Here is a 17228-nt window from a genome sequence, read left to right as displayed (position 1 = left end):
CTGCCCCTGTACTGATGGCTCCTCACCACCGGCCTTCCCTGCATGTTTGGCAGGGGCACGGGGAGCTTTATTGCATCTCTCATTCCCCTCTGCTGTTTCCCTTCAGTGTGCTCTTTATATGGCCGAGAGGGGCAGAAGCGTTAGCGGGTGAGCGCTGAGCGCAGCACGCGCGTGCATTTGTGAGTGAGAACGGCCCATATTGCCTGCCTTTCACACAGGATTATGTAATGGCATAGGACTACAAGGGACCATATGCTCCCTGCATTCAACGGGGCTGGGTTATTATACAGTGGGGATGGGTTATTATACAGCCAGGGTGGGTTATTATACAGCTGGGATGGGTTATTATGGAAACCCTCCTTAATCATTACTAAGTATTCAAGGTCTGGCCATAAAAAAACCCGATGTGGTTTTGATTTATTTATATCCTTAAGGTTATATCCCAGATATGTACCCTTAGAAAATGAGTCTGTGATCAAGGCACATGCACGGAAAAAGCCCCAGGATGCATGTGTATGATCATTCGTATTTATTTTTATTCATCCACTATTTTTCCAGGTGAGATCCATTTAGATAATAATCTCTTTTTTTACAGAGTCCTGCCTAAGAGGCTGCAGCACACCATATACAATATAATCCATTTCATAATGAAACAACCAAACACTTCCTTATGAAGGAACAGCAGAAGTACTGAGGAGTGTCCTGTGTTAATGTCTTCTCTTCATTCACCATCATTATTACAATGGTTTAGAATGTCCCCCTCCTTCTGGGCACTGTGCTGATATGGAGGTGCAGAATGAACAGAGCCTGTGTGTGTGTGTTTGTGTGTGTGAGAGAGAGAGAGAGAGTGCGTGTGTGTGTTCTGTTGGATTTACAGCACAAAGGCAGGTCCATGTGTTGTAATGCAGCAGTGGAGATGGCTGCATTATTCCTGCACACTTCACCAGCAGGGACCCGGCTCGCTCCGGCTCCTGGCCCTTTGTCTCTAACAGATGGATATGTGCCGAGCGGAGAGAGAGGGGAGAATGGAGAAATTGAAAAAGAAAAAAGAGTCAGTCTGTTCTCATTAACTCTCACATTGTAGCCGGCACACTCCATACAACATGTTGGTGCTAGATAGTCCCGTCACATTCAGACTCCGGCAATAACCATCTGTAGCCTATACCAACAGACTGACAACACTTTATATGGGTGCCTGAACCTGTGGTTGTTAAAAAATGGCCTTTGATGTGTGTGCGTGTGCGCGTGCGTGAGTTTCCGCGTGTGGTCCCATACAATGTAGTGTATTTCTTTTCACGTTTTCTTCATTTTCAGTGCCCCCCACCCCCACCCCCCACTGGAGTCTACAGGGAGGTACCCATCCATCTCGCGGACACCCAAATTCAATGATCTCTCGAGCCCATCTTGCATATTCAATAGGGACCATCTGCACCTCAGTTTCCTCCGTGCATTGTAAAACCAATGAACAGAATTCGATTGCGCTTCTCGCTCGCTCCTGGAGCGTGCATTCACGTGAAAGAGCGTGTTCGGCACACTTCTAACGGTGATATTTTCACTTGGATCAATTTTACTTAACTGTAATTTATTCTGAAGCATAGTCGTACGGCTGTCATAGATGTCGGTGTAAAGTCTGTTCAGCAATGTCCATGCTCGATTAAGTGATACAAAAAATATTTCATGTGAACTTGTAAGGTTAACGATTAACTATTCTTGGCAAAACTTAGTCTGCAGCCGTGCCTTTTTCTTATTACACAAAACCGTTTCACCGCTCATCCGAATAAGTGCCTCGGCTGATTGTATTAATTAGCAGGCCCACATTAAATGTTTTGACAACAGACACCGAGTAGGCTTAATTATTTGCAGATTAGATGAGCCGAGTTTACAGAGTAGGCTATGTATTTCAATTTGATGAACTGATTGCAAATGGAAGATGTTTTTAAAATACCAAATTAGCTCAGTTATGCATATGGAATTTACACCTAATTATTTGGCTATAACAGCTTCGAGGGCTCCAAAAATAAACAGTACTTTCTGTTAGTTGTGCTTGCAGCAGCCCAACAAAAAGCTTCGACGAAAAACAAGGGTAAAACAGAACTTGAGAACGAAAACCAGATTAATTTATTTAAAGTAATGAAAATAGAAAATTTAACTGACAACTTGACAAGCGTGTGCACCGGTGATATAAATCCTCCCCAATATCGTAGGAAAGAAACAGCGCTCTAGTCCAGTCTTGAAGCATATGCTCCGTTTAGGCGTTATACGGTTGCCCTCTGTCGGTCGCATAGTACAGGATACCAGATCAACCGTTACTACAACGGGTCACTTGCTGTAAGTACAATTCGTTTTTATTTCACTGCATCCTACTTTTGCGTAAGAGATAGCATGCTAATAATATTTGAGTGTGCCTGGTGTATTTTAGAGGGAGGTGTATTTTAGAGGAAACTATTCAATATTAAGCATGTATAGATGCTGTCTAACTATATTATAAAAGGTATAGTTGCGGCACAGTTACAATAAATTAGAAGATATAGGCTGATGTACATATTGGCCAATATTTCAAGAAAGCAAATCCTAACAACTGGATTCCACACCTATCCGTGCAATGTTATGGGTGTACACAGCTGTGACTGCAGGGGGAGCACTATGCTTTCCTATAAGAGGGAAAAGGGCAAAATAAAATCCAGCGCTGTCGATTGTATATCAGCCATATCACATAATATGAACATTAAACATTAACCAATACCGAACCAACTGAGGTATCTGCGGCTGCTAAGTAGATCTGTGCAGAGACCTTTTTAGGGGCAGGTGCTCAAAGTGAGAAAAGGGCGCATCTGTCTAAAATATATTGTTCAGAATATATTTTACCAAAATGAATGACAGCAACATACATAATAATAATGAAAATATATATATATATATATATATATATATATATATATATAATCAAATCAACATTGAACATATTGAACACTTTACACGAAAGGGGCAGGTGCTCAGGCACCCAGAGCCTCACTGCCCCCCCCACCCCACACCTCCTACTCTACGCATGTCTGGCTATACATCTATAAACCTTGATATTTATAGTACTGTTTATCCTGCATACAATGTGAACCATTACACAATGAACTGTGACATTGGCACGGCAATGTATTAGAACCAAAATTTGCCATAGTTGTTTATAGGTGCTTCAGAGGAAATTTCCATTGTCAGATTGTAGGTCTTCAGTCTTTCTCAGTTCTATTTATTAAGAAACAGGAGAAAATAACGCAAAACAGATACCTTAGTGCTGGAAAACATCTTTAATACGTCTTAATACGCTGAGTGAATATGAAATTAGAACCATTTTATTGGAGGTTTCTGAGTGACTCCTGAACTGTTGGATTACTGCCTGTTTCGTACACATTTTATTTTAGTGTTGTCTTTATCTGCACATTAGGCTGATATATGTTGTAAGGGCATTCTGGCTGACAGAGAGGATGATTTGGCTATCTGCAGAGCACATTCAAGCCTGAAGATGAACACATATTTACATTCCTCTGAACCAGAGGCCTACTGTCAAATACACCTGACCGAATAAAAGCATTCCACTCAATTTAGGCCAGCCTGAGTGGGAAGCGTGCAGACTTGATGTCAAGTACAGATTTAGTTTGAGCATTTAAATAAACAGAGCAGTGGAGCTGCGGGACTTAGTGCCTCGTCTCTCTTAAGGTCTGCGCTGTGCAATATGAACACCAGTGCTGATACACATGTATTGGAGGCGAATGATCTGACACAACCCTTTACTGTAACATGCTTTAATGAGATTTTCCATTCAGCATGCACATCTGAAGATATCATGTTGGGGTAAGAGCAAAGCTGGGACAGTTTTATGTGTTTAGTTACAACATTTTGTAGGTTTTTAATCATGTCTGCCTAAGGGTATACAAGGGCCTCCAGGCACTGCTACAAAACAGTGGAGCAGAACAGAGCATCTCAATAGACCCCTCTCACAATGTGCCTCATAGCATAGGCTGTGAATTATTTTTTACTAAATGTGCGTGTGTGTGTGTGTATAGTCCTGTGAAAAAGTATTTTTCCCTTTCCTGATTTCCGCTATTATTGTAATATTTGTCAAGGGAGGGGCGGCATGGTGATGTGGTGGCTAGCACCGATGTCCCACAGCAAGAAGGCCCCTGTTTCGAATCCCAGCTGCACCCCCCCCCCCAAAAGGCTCCCCAGCCCGTCCACAGCCCGAAAACACACAGGCAGGCCAATTAGAGACTCCAAATTGCCCATAGGTATGAGTGTGTGAGTGAACAGAGTGCCCTGTGATTGGCAAACTGTCCAGGGTGCATTCTTACCTCTTGCCCAATACATGCTGGGATAGGCTCCCGTAAGCCTGAGCAGGAATGAGCGGGTATAGATGGATGGTCAAATGGAACCTGTGTAAACACAAAACGTGTTAAATGTATATCACACTAAACAAATTCCTGAAGTCTAACCAAGTTTTAAGCAGGACTTCAGGGAGGGCTCTTATGATTAAATGTTGAATAAAATGGCATATTCTTTAATAACCCAGGTGCATACCTTAAGGGAATGACCTTGGCCACACACTGAGCAAACTCAAACATAATCCAGACCAATACACTGCAAAACAAGTCAACCAACTAGCCAAAGCATCAGTGTTACATTTATGAGTTTCAGACCTCTGGGAAAGAGAGGGGAGTGCCCCCCTGTACAGAGGATGGGAGGTATTGATGGACAAACCAGGCGGAGACGCTCAGATGCTCCACTCCATCACTCATAAAAGCACGTCACACAGGCGACAGCTCCTGCGTTTCCTCTGCCATTGGCTTTAATGCGGGAGTCTGGAGCCGTGTGCTGATAGTGCCTGTTTAAGGCCAAGGTGATAAATCACTGCTGGCTTTCTTTCACTAAATTCTGCATTTTGGTGCAGAAGAAAATGCAGCCAAATGCTAGCGATCAAACTCATAAAAATGCAATTAAAACAAATACAATTTTGTCTTCTCCCATCGCTCTTTGGCTGAGAATAGAAATGCTGGCAGCAGAAATTCTGTGAAAATGCCAGACCACCCCCCCCCCCACACACACACTTCAACCCGCTCTCTCTGACCGAGCCCCCCCGCCCCCCAAACACTCTCCATTCACATTCTACACAAGCTGCTGCTTCCACTTCAGAGGACTGTCATAGCTCTCCAGAGCTCCTGGCCTCTGAGCTTAAAAGCACTTCCTTTCGCACCAATTTAAACATCAATTAGATGCGCTGAATAGCCTCCTGAGACCTGGCCCATGTTTTTGCGTGCGTTTTTTATTTCTTCTTGCTGTTTGCAACTAGTTGCACCTGATAACTATGGAAAATAAGCAATGGCTTTGAACAGGAAGCTATGTCCTCGTATAGGGACAATTAGTTCACATTTACATAAAATGATATAAGTTTAATGATATATCATTTTAATTAATTATAATTAATACAATACTACGAGGCCTGGTCAATTCAACAAAATTATTAGTGAGAGAATTACAAAAACAACAGATCGAAAAAAACTATATACAAAATACAACACTAATACTAGGACCCAAACACTAATGGGGTGGTTACATATAAATGGAAAGAAATTCAGACTGCTTTTAGTACATACTATAACAAGCTGTATACACAACCACAAGCAGAAAGTGAGCAACAGACAGAAGCCTCTCTTGAGTCCCTGCATTTACCTGTCCTTACAGAAGGGCAAAATAGTACAAAAAAGGCAGAAATGACCCCTGAGGAATTTATGGCAGCAATTACTAGACTAAAGGCAAATAAATCGTCTGGTACCGACAGGTCTAAGTCAGAATAGCATAAAACTTTTCGAACTGAGCTGGTGCCAACTTTTCTTTTTGCTTGTAATTCAGCATTATGGGAGGGGAAAATCCCCCCCATCATAGAGACAGGCCATTATTTCTGTTTTTCCTAAAGAAGGAAAGAATAGATTGGACTGTGGATTGTTTAGACCCATTTCGGTTCTTAATGTAGATTATAAATTGTACACAGCTATCAAAGAGAATTGAGAAGATTCTCCCCCAGTTCATTCATAATGATCAAATGGATTTCATTCAACTCAGACAGGACCATTATGATATATGGCACACATTGCATATCATCAGCCATTTCAAAAACAACAATTTGAAAGCAGCCTTGGTGAGCTTAGATGCAGAAAATGCTTTTGATTTGGTCAGCTGGAATTATTTATATGAAGTTTTAAGTGAATTTGATTTCCATCAAGAGGTAATTAAAAGTATTCAAGTAATATATATATTTTAAAAAAACACAATAGCATGAATTAAACTTAATGGTTAACTGTCAGACAGTATTTTCTTAGAACAAAGGACGACAGAAAGGTGTCCCCAAGTCTACCTTCTTTTTGCCTTTTGTAGCTATAGAGCTACTGGTCCAGTGGCTACAATAGAATGAGATGCAAAAATAATAATAATAATAATAATAATAATAATAATAATAATATTCACGGGAAGGACCATACTGCAAGATTGCATTATATGCAGATGATGCACTCCTATATTTAGAGGACCCCACTCACTTCTTTTCAGAATTTATGAAGTTTCTAGATGGTTTTGGCCCATTGGCAGGTTATACATTGAATGCCCAAAAGACTCAAGTTTAAATGATCAATTATGAACCGCCAATTTGATTTAAAATTAATTATAAACTGAAGTGGGATTAAAAATCACTGAAATGCTGTATCTGGGAGTACATTTACCAAGGGACACCCCAACATTATCGAAGATTAACCAAGAATAAGAGTCAGAACATTACAATTTCCAAAGGAGAAGGGAGGATAATCCTTACCAAATTTGAAAGATTATTTTTATGCAGCACAGATTAGGCCTCTGATTAATTCTTGCAACCCAAGTTATCAAGCCAGGTGGAAAGATATTGAGCTAATGTTAATGGCAAACTGCCCAGTAGAAGCATTATTGGGTGATGAGGAAATAAGAAAAAATTAGATAATACATAAAATCCTTGGATGAATTTTGAGTATAATAATGTAAATAATTATTAAATAACGTAACAAATCATATCAAATACTAAGTAGGAAACATTTTTTTGTGGGAGCGACGTTAATACCGCTTGCAAGTCATTAACACAGCGTTTACAACCAGCGTTTTCCCCCCTAGCGCGATCTGCGCGTACTACACCTTTTCCGCGAGATCCACGGAAAGTGCAGCCCCCCATGCCTTTGCTGTACGAGGGAATCCTCCAGCTCTTATCCGGGTTAGTGTGTAGCCTACTATCCGCTCAGCTTCTAAATGTAAATGTGTACGCGAGATCCATCCGTGGGAATGTTACCTTACTGAAATGTTTAGGTAGTTAAGGATTTCCACATTTCCTCAGAGTTTATGTTGGCCTACTTCGTCGTCGGTAAGTGTAGTCATTGTTATCTTAATTGTGAACGCCGTTCAATGTAGAAATGCCAATGTAAAGTTCTCGTTGCAGCTTTATGATTTTTTTTTTCTCTTTCGCTTAAAAGGGTTTGGTCGGCTGTTGTTTTGTGTTTTTGTATTCCCCGTGTTGAAACATAACTTCCTGATAACCACATTCGTGTTTAGTGATATTATCTATGGATCAGGCTGCTATTCTTTTGAAACGCGAAGAACTGATACGGTGAAAATTGGTGGAGCGTAATGTAAATTGTCCCAAACTCAATGGGAATGGCTATGCAGCAGGCTAACTAGCAATCTAGCTAGCTACGTATGCTACCACTCACTATATGCATGCACCAATTAGCTAAATTTAAACTAATTAGCCAATATGTTTTTTCTCCCACCAGCTGCACAACCCTGTTCTTCTGATTTGTTTTATTACTTACTGCTTCATGGAGGAACGAACGAAAGACTGTTTGATTCTTATAAATCGTATTCTTGGAGAACTTAAATTTATGTGGACTCCGTACGGTGTGTTATAATGCCGCATTTCCACGCGCTGGATCAAAATAGGTGAATTGGACTCTTTGGAATAACGCTGTATGTTTGTATAGCCCATTTCATTTTTCGAAACGCCATGCTCAACTTACTCGTTTGGTGACAGTTTCATTGTTTCGTATGCATTTCCTCCTGTCCTTACCGGTTGTTCTGGAGAAGAGTTTTGTTGCCTGATAGTTCCCATGTACAGGGCAGGGCTGTCGAGGCCCAAACAAACCAGGGAGTTTCCTACTTCGGTCGGCCATTTGGGATGCAGTAGGGTAGGCTGCAGGTAGCATAAGCGGCAGCAAGGCAATTTACTTTTAACATCCATACTCTCCAATAAATATGTACCGAAAAAGGCTACTTGTGAATATGCGTTGCTCTCCAGCACTTTCTTTACGATAACAAAATGGTTACGGTTAGACATTTGTAAATATTATAAAAGTTTAACAACATGCAAACAGTGTTGAATAAATATTAATTGTGTATAAATATACATAATAAACATTAATGCTTAGTAAAACTATGTGTTGTCAAGTTAAGTTTCCCATGAGAAATTCCCTGAATGTGAGAATATTCTATTCTGCCCGTTGGACGGAAATTTCTTTTTCATTTAATTGAACATCAATAGATTAGGTAGTGGAGGGCCCTCTACATGCTAATCAGGTCCCAGGACAGTTTTCCGGTTGCCCTTTTGTAGATCATTGAATGCCTTTGTAGATTCTGGAGCGATAGCGTTTGCCCACAGCCCGCTCTTTAAAGCGCGAGAGGCCTTGTATTTGATATACACAGATCGTGTCAGCTGCATGCCGTGTTGATTTTAAAGGTGAAACGATAGTGTATGTTATACGTTATTTAAAAGATTGGCTGATTCTTTTATCTTACACTGACACACCCACACCTTATCAAATTCCAGTAGTTGAATCATTGATTCCCGAAGATGTGATTTCATTTTCAGCTGTCATGGTTTCATTACATTTTTTTTGACTAATCATCTTGTGCTTTAGCTACATTTTTAATTTTTAAAAGTGCAATGAATACTTAGGGAGTAAATTTTATCACAGTCATGTGACTGAGTGCTGCAGGCCATATTGTCAGGGCACTCTTTATCAGTCTACACACACTCACAGACCCCTGCACACCAGGGATTGCAGCAAGGCCACGGGGTAAAGCCATTGGCCTCATTTAAATTCAGCACATATCTAGACTTTTTACATTTTGTCATCTCACCAAAAAGTTAAATCATCTGTGGTCCTTTTCTGCCTTTAGTACTGTTTTGAACTGTTTTCATTATCGGGCTGTTTGAATTGAGGATAACTGGATGAAAGAAGGACCATCATGTGCCAGAATGGAGCAGGGCACTGCTTGTGTGTATTGGCCTTCAGAGCTGTCTAGCACACGTTCACTGTCAGCAGGCTAGGCCTACCAGCACCTCCTTCTGGTGAACGCTCGTTCAGTAAAGCCGCGTTTCCACCAAAATTACCCGGAACTTTCAGTCCCAGGAACTACTTCACCAGGAACTAAAAGGTTCCTTCAGCCAATGGTTGTCTGCGTTTCCACCGGGGTCTAAAGTACCGCGAAGATTAGGCAAATTAGCCCACTGACGTTGTCGTCGGTCCATCTGTCATATGATTTCTTCTGTAACTACCCATACTACCACCGAAGTAGCCTACATTATTTTCTAATAACCGGGACAGCCCGGAGGGGTTTATTCCACTTATATACAACGGGTTACCAACAATGACTATATATGGTTACTTTTGTATTTATTGATTTTCATATATCCTCTCAAACACATTCATTAACAGCAGAAAACATGCACACAGTGTAAACAATTTGCTGTTTTATTACTTTCTCTTCGTCAATTCCATATAGGCTAATCGCAAAATGACAAGAATAGAACGAAAACTCGGACTTGCGTGAAAATGTAAATTAGTAGTGGTACAGCCACCGTTTGCTTTCCTTCGAAGTTACTGCTAGCCGAGCAGCGAAGTGTGCCCTCCAGATGCGAACCATGCACCATAAATGAGTCCATAGTCTTCCTGGTCTTTTCGTGGAATTGAAAAATGGCAGTAAAATTGAGTAAAATTACGGCAGTCTGAAAAAGCTGAAGGGAAGATTACTAGAATTAACCTGTTATTTTACCCGGATAAAAAGTGCGTATCACCAATGTTAATTATGCAGAACTACCGCATACCTCACATAACTGTATCAAACGTTTTGAGTCAATTACAACGGGCTAACAAAGAAAATCCGGAAGAAAATATTCAGCAACCGAATTAATCCGTTTGAATGTTTTGGTAGCCTACGTAATATGCTGTCCCAGCACGAATGCTTAGCATTTTATAAAACGAATACTAAAGCAAGAAAAGAACAGAAGAGCACACGTTATAATTCCAAGACGTTGACAGGCTATAACCAAAAGTAGGCTACTGCGCCGCATAACATACAAGTTTGATTTGAAGTTATTATGAAAATAAATTGGTTTGCCGCTGCATATTTTCAAACATGGCGGGTAATGGCGGAAAATAAATACAACACAAATGCTACGAGTACTCGACCAATCAGAAATGTTCAGCGCTGCAAGCTCCACCCAAAAGGTTCCTGTACTTTCGGAAAGTACTACCCCCCGAGCAGGAACGTTTTGGGGGTAAAACAAAGCCCCCAGAACTAAATTTAGACCCTAGTTCCTGCGGTGGAAACGCACTGAGTTCCTCAAAAGGTTCCTAGTTCCGGGGTATAGTTCCTGCGGTGGAAACGCGGCTTTAGTGAGCGCTGATCTGGCTTTGGGCTTGTGGTTCTGTCGGGATGGTGGGAATTGGGTTCTCTCTGAAATTCCTCATTGTACATGTACATCTTGTCAACGATCAGAAGACTATCTCCAGCATGAAAACAACTCCCTCAACAATGCCATCACTATGAATAATTCATTACAGGTGTTTGTCTGCTTTCATCAGCATGGCCACAATCCGCCTTAATAAGATTAGGAAAACCTATCATGGGGGTAATGTCTCCTTCAGGTTTTAACGCCCACCTGCTGCACGCCCTGCCTTTTAAAATGATCTGCACACTGCAGCCACAGGGATGTGTGATGCATGTAAAGTACTCTTATACTGATGTTACTGTCTGTGACCTTCGCTGAACGTGTTTGGCTATCTGTGAGTGTCTATGATTATCTTCGACTGTCTGAGTACCTGTGCCTGTCTGTGAGTGTCAATGACTGTCTGTGAGTACCTGTGGCTGTCTGTGAGTGTCAGTGACTGTCTGTGAGTACCTGTGGCTGTCTGTCTCGCTGTCTGTAACTGCCTATTGTTATGTGTGACGTATGAAGAAATGTGTATTACTGAACTAAAATGTGTGAAGAAGGAATCTGTGAGATGTGTGAGCGAAAGAAATGGGTTTAACACCAGTCCCTGCTTTTCACACCAGCGTGAGCTGCCGCTGAACGCTTTGTCCTTCTTCTGTTTTTCACTCAGCTCTGAACAGGAGCGCACCACACCAAACAGCACAGAGTCACAGCAATGTAACAATGATCTATAGTAACTGGTTTTAATTATATATATATATAAGCCTCTACATAAAAGGGTCATATGGTCTGTATCAAATCCAGACTGTGCCAGTGGCAGGGGTTACAGTTCCAGTCGGCAGCCTACAGCTTCCCTGATTTTATTATTTAATAAAGCAGTTACATTACATTACACCACAGAATCGTGCAGTTTCTACACACCGATTATTTAATTGCTTGCCAAAGGCACAAACTACAGTTCTATAGAATCTTTAGCTTATATATAGGCTAGCCTATAGAACACACACGCACAATCACACATATACTCGCATAAGAAATATTCTTTAAATAATTGTCCAGTTTATGAATCTATGTGGGAAATCCATATTTTTCCATCATCTCTTCCTCTTTCTGTGTCCTCCTTCCCCATCCCTAACCCCAGCATAATGCTGAGGGAGTTGGGCTTGCAGCTCTCCGGGTTGTAAGTTCGATGTGGGGCACTGTCAGTGTGCCCCGTGAGCCAGGTAATTAACCCAGTGTGCTTCAGTGAATATCCAGCTGTGTGTCTGGATCATAGGTAAAAGGATGTAAGCTGTGGATCAGAGCGTCTGCTAAGTGCCTAAAATGTTTCTTCCCTCCATTCTGTCTCTTCTGTCTCTGCTCTAACCCACTGTGTCTGCTTCAGCGTCTGCTACAGACTAATAAACAAGAGGGCGGGAGGTTGACGTTGCAGAACATTGCTGGAATTTCATATCGCTGGTGATCATTTGCGTGCCGACACTGTCTGCATGGTAATGTGGCTCAGTGGTTTTCTCCAGTTAGTTTGTTTTCAATTCTGTTTGCAAGAATATAGCCTATTACTGACCCAGTGTGACATTGGGATTTGGTTTATATCACTATGAGTCCTCTGCTTTGCTATTCTTCTTTGAATCCTAATGGATTGTGTTGCTGTTACAATAATTTATTTACAAGTGGGCATTAAATCGGAACTATTGTAGGTGTTTGTGTGTGTGCATGTGCGCACGTATGCTTGTGTTCACACCTATGGGCCGACTGGTATCTAACCCTATTGTGCTGCGTAAAGCACAAATGCAAACTGCAACCAAATTAAATTTCCACATTCAGAGGAAGTAGCTGAGCCAACATAACTTATGAAGGAGAAATGTAGCCAATCCTATTACATGCACAGCAAAGCATTTCAGCTTGCTTATTTTAAGCAGAGAATATGAGTCTAAAGAGCTACTGATTCCCAAAAGTTTACTTGTGAGTTTACCGATAATTTTGTTCAAACTGGTATCAGCTCATACCTATAAGACCCTGATATTATCTTGCTTCTTTACTAGAGGTGTGTCCAAACCTGAATACCCTGTTTGGAAAAGCACAGATAATGTGTTGTATAGGCTATAAATGTTACACTTTGACAGATTAATTTGACAAATAACTGTGCAAGATGAAGATAAACCCCACCCCCCACATCGACAGTTCGTCCGCACCCCCCTTTTTTCCGAAAATGATTACACACATTTTTGTTGAACAGATACAGACACAGATAGTGCTGTCTCTGCAGCCCCACTAATCCGTACACATGACCACTGTGGAGTGCCTAAGTCAAATGACCGGCATAAAATGCCTTTGAGAGTCACATGACCAGCATGGGGATTTGCCCCCTCGTGCTGTTTCCCCCATACAGCAACAGGCTGCGAGAGGAGGCGGGGCAGAGATAAGCGCATCGCTGCCGGACCCCAGACAGCGGCCCCCCCATCACGCCGCCTGCACTGCTGCCGCCCGCCTGGCGGAGCGAGGGGGCCGCTGTGAGCACCACGCGCTCTCGGACCCGCCGACGGGCCGCCGCGCTGCGAGGGAAAGACGAAGGCAGATTACGATCTTTATGTTTCAGACGGAGACGGAGTTCCGACAGCCGGCGTTTTAGTGGCGATCAGCGGCTTTGAAAGGGCCGGCTGCTGGGACGAGTGGCGTGTGCTGGGTGGGGATGGGGAGCCGAATGTGCCCGCTCGGCATGCCGGGGGAGCAGCTGAACTCCGCCTGCCTCCCTCACGGCCCACTGGAGCTCCACATAAAACTTCCATGCGGCCCTCGCTGGAAGGGCTAAAAACACAGCTGTTATTTACACCCTGTAATGTAGCTGTCAGTAAGGGCTTTTTCTTTTAGCGTAGCGCGAGCGCGGTTACACATAAATCAGAACAGGGTGTTAAAAAGGTAATGTTTGCATCAGCTCACTTCAGATGAGCCATGTCACGCCTGCTGTTTGGGGTTAATTATTGTCGCCGTTCTCGCGAGTTATTTGTCATTGCACTTCTGAGCCGATTCGGTGTCCTTGTTTGACCTGTGATTCTGTCATATTTTCTCAGAGCGGTTCCGTGCTCCTCGATCTCCAGTCCGTATTTTTATCTTGTTTTTTTTTAAATTTGCAATCGGTAGTTTTCATTGGCTGATAGTACGCACAGGGCTTCGCGCTTTACGTAGGTGGATGCGTATAGCTACGTAGCACGAAGAGATGTTTTAAGCAAAGCGGCGAATCTGGTTTTGAAAGCAAACAGGACTAGCCCTGGGGATATGCTCCATTTACCCAGGTTACACAGCCAGTTTCTCCATTAATCACACTTTTGCTCAGTGAGGTTTTTTAGAGTTTCTGTGGTCTCACTGAGGGAATAGTGAACTGGGTAATGTCCCTCGGAACGTAACAGATCTTTAAGAGCATGGTTCTGAACGGTAATTGTAACCGCGAGGGGGAACGCCACCTCTGTGGTTAACGGAAGACGGGATCTAGGTCAGCCCGCTCTCGGCGGCCGCGCGCACGTGTGTGAGCGCGTGCGCGAGCTGGGGCGCGCACGCGGGCAGGAACACACCTTTCCTGGTCCTGCGGCTTCTGGAGCCAGCAGTCTTCAAACGCGCCGAGCGACAGCCGCGTCATAATTCTCCCTGAAACCAACGCTCGCACAGTCCAAGGCTGTGCTCCGCCTGACGTGGCTGACGAGGCCCGCTGAAAAGCTAAATTTGTGTGCGCTTACTCCCGGCTGCGCTGTTACTCGCCTGTGCTAAGCCCGCATCCCCAGGCGGCACACCTGGCACTGTGCTGGGAGATTTAGGCACATAGGCTAATAAAGAGACACAAAGCCACTGTTCTTAAAGGAGCCGCACACTGTTTTTCCATTGTCTGGATTTTTCATTTTGCACAGTTGTCACGCTCATTGTTGGCACAGTTCTAGCTGTTGGGGGGGGGGGGGGTTTGGCGCAGCCTGCTGTCACCATTCGCTAATTGGCACAGTCCAGGCTTCACCATTAATCATTTGGCACAGTCCAGTTTTCACCATTAACGGATTGGCGCAGTCCAGTTGGCAAGTTGGAGCAGTTAGCACTGCAGGGCTGGCACAGTTGGCTCTCATTGGCAGGTTGGGGGCAGTTCTCACTCGGTTCATTGGAACTCTTTTTTTTGTGTGTCACTGCTGGTGGGCTTGGGCGGCGTTCATAATCGGGCGGTTTGCTGAGGAAACTGGCCTCCTGTGGAGTGATTAAAAGGTATGGCCTGGATCCATTCTTTCAGTGCCATCCTGATTTGAAAAGTTTGGTCCTTTCCTTTCGTTATTCCCCAAACAAGGAAACGATGTGGAGCTGTTAGTGTTGCCACGGCAGCGGGCACCGCTAAATAGAGCAGTTTTGTAATTGGGTTTTGGCCGGCAGTGGCAGAGGCTAGGTGAGGTTTGGCCCGGGGGCTTCAGGAGTTTGTGGGAGTGCATTTTAACCCTCACATTCACTTTTTAGGTTATTGAGACTGTGCCACACAGAGCACACTCTTCACCTGCACACCCTGCAGCCAGTGTGAGGATAAACACACTTGCTGATATTACACTGGTGTTATTCAGTCCATACATCTCTAGGCTTCACAAGCAGCATAGCTAATCCACACAGTTTGCGGGTGCCCAATGTTGCATGAGCAGCCTGGAGATTTTGGCCAGGATTAGTATGAGCACTGTGCTTGTTGGATATTTTGAAATGAACGATGACTCAAAATAGTTGTTTTGGAGGGATTGAAGGCCTCTTCCCCGTTTCTGTGAATTTAGGCCAGATTTCTCTGTTTTACGACAGAGAGACTTTGCGTGTGTGTATGTTTGCATGTGTATGTTTGCATGTTTTTATATCGCAAATACCCCTTTTGCTGCAGTTGTTTGAGAGGCAGATCCTCCTGAGGTATGGCTGTCTGCATTCTCTGTCTCCAGGGTCCATATGAGAGATTATAATAGCTGAACAGAAAGACAGCTCCAGTGGGAAATGCATTACCTGCAACTGCGTGCATGCGCGTGTGTGAGCGCGGGCGCTCGCGCTCGCGCGCGTGTGCAGGGCTCCAGCTTTCCTGGTGCCATGGCGATGCGGGTGTCCTTTCTCCTTCTCACACACCCTTTCTGTTCCTGCTCAGTCATACGTTTAATCTTAATCTTGTTTTTTTCAGAGCTATAGCTTGTCTTTTCTCTGCTTCTCTTCTCCCCTTCTCTCGCTTTTTGTTTTTCGCTGCAGTGCATGTGCTATCAGGTGCTTACACTCAATTTCCGCTGCCAAGCGAGCGTCATGTTCAACTTGGGTCTCTCCTTCTTCTGTTGTTTCTTTTCATCTGTTTTATCTAGACCCGCTTGCAGCCCAGTGTCTCTCCTTAATGCTGGCTGTAATGTATCGGGATTTTACTGTGTTTGGGGAATTAGCTGGGCCTTTTTGGCTCTTTAATTCTGAAAATCTTTCACATGCTTTGTTTCTGTTTGTGTATTGTGTTTGAGCACTTTTGTGGGAGACTCTTTCTGGCTTGTAACTGTCTTTAGCTGACTGATGCTGAGGAGCAGAGATGTTCCGTTGTGTTTGGCAGGAAACCAGAGATGACCGATGGAGTGCTTGTATTCCAGGAGAGGCTTTTGGAGAGAGAAACTTGGGGAAACTCAGTCTCTGGTTGTTGTGATGGAGCTGGTTGAATTGTTCCCATCAGTGAAACTCGCCTACCTGTAATGTGATTCAGTGGTTCTGAGCCAAAGCCTCCTTATTGGTGATGGTGTGACACAATCCCAAAGGAATGCTTTGAGTGGAGATTACTCATTGATAAGCTGGCGGTGTGGTTCTGAGGATGTGGGCGGGGTTTAAACATGGCCTGTGAAAAGGGGGATTGATCTCCATTACATTGTGTTTCATAAGAATTAAGAATTGTTCATGTTTCTTCCCTTAGGCTGCTTTTTAAACCTCTGCTCTGCACCCCCTGAGTGTGGCTGATCTGAGATCAGTTCCAGGTGAGTGAGGCTTCATGTGTTCATTGATACTGCTTAACAGTTAGGGCTGGGAGGGGGTATGGAATGTTCTGGAATTCAGGCCTGGGGGTACAGCTGTCCAGCTGCGGGTGTCTGGGTGACCGGTGTTTGGCTGAAGACCACATCCCAGCGATGAGTGCCAAACCGGCAGAGCAGCACCATACGGCTCTGCTACCGGCGGGCTGCAGGAGGGAGCGGCCAGTCACACGGATTACTGCGCTAAAGCACTACCCTGTCTGCTACCTCCGCCCCTCCCCCTTATGGATGTGGGCGGGGCCTAACGGGAACAGCGGGACCTGGAGAAGGAGCCTAGAAAGCCGGGAGGTTATGGCTGAGGGCGTGTTTGTTGGGGCCTGTTTGCCCCAGCAGTGTGCAGTGATGTACCACTGGGGCTGACGCTCTGCTGGGGTCTGTGCACACAGGGCTTGTTGAAGGCCAGGAGTATGTCTGTTTGATCGTCA

At 43.8% G+C, this 17228-nt stretch overlaps 1 protein-coding gene and 1 long non-coding RNA gene across 7 annotated transcripts in view; one reads left to right on the top strand and one right to left on the bottom strand.

The window, feature by feature from the left end:
- Positions 1-289: 289 nt before the first annotated feature.
- On the bottom strand, positions 290-7335 carry LOC135240561 (uncharacterized). Its single transcript, XR_010325718.1, has 3 exons — positions 7198-7335; positions 4341-4421; positions 290-985 (listed from the first exon to the last, which is right to left on the bottom strand). It is a non-coding gene; the product is annotated as an uncharacterized LOC135240561 (long non-coding RNA).
- Positions 7156-17228, top strand: part of LOC135240560 (vang-like protein 1) — a 40360-nt gene continuing 30287 nt past the window's right edge. Inside the window, exons 1-2 of one of the 6 annotated variants that reach the window (XM_064310165.1) lie at positions 7156-7273; positions 16689-16749. The gene's annotated coding sequence lies outside the window, so the exon portion shown is untranslated. The other 5 variants (XM_064310163.1, XM_064310166.1, XM_064310168.1 and 2 more) reach the window with 5 other exon arrangements.

This window comes from Anguilla rostrata, chromosome 15, assembly GCF_018555375.3.
Source record: "Anguilla rostrata isolate EN2019 chromosome 15, ASM1855537v3, whole genome shotgun sequence".
NCBI lineage: Eukaryota > Metazoa > Chordata > Actinopteri > Anguilliformes > Anguillidae > Anguilla > Anguilla rostrata.
The sequence above is the reverse complement of the archived record's forward strand: the minus strand, read 5'-3'. Positions and strand labels throughout refer to the sequence as shown.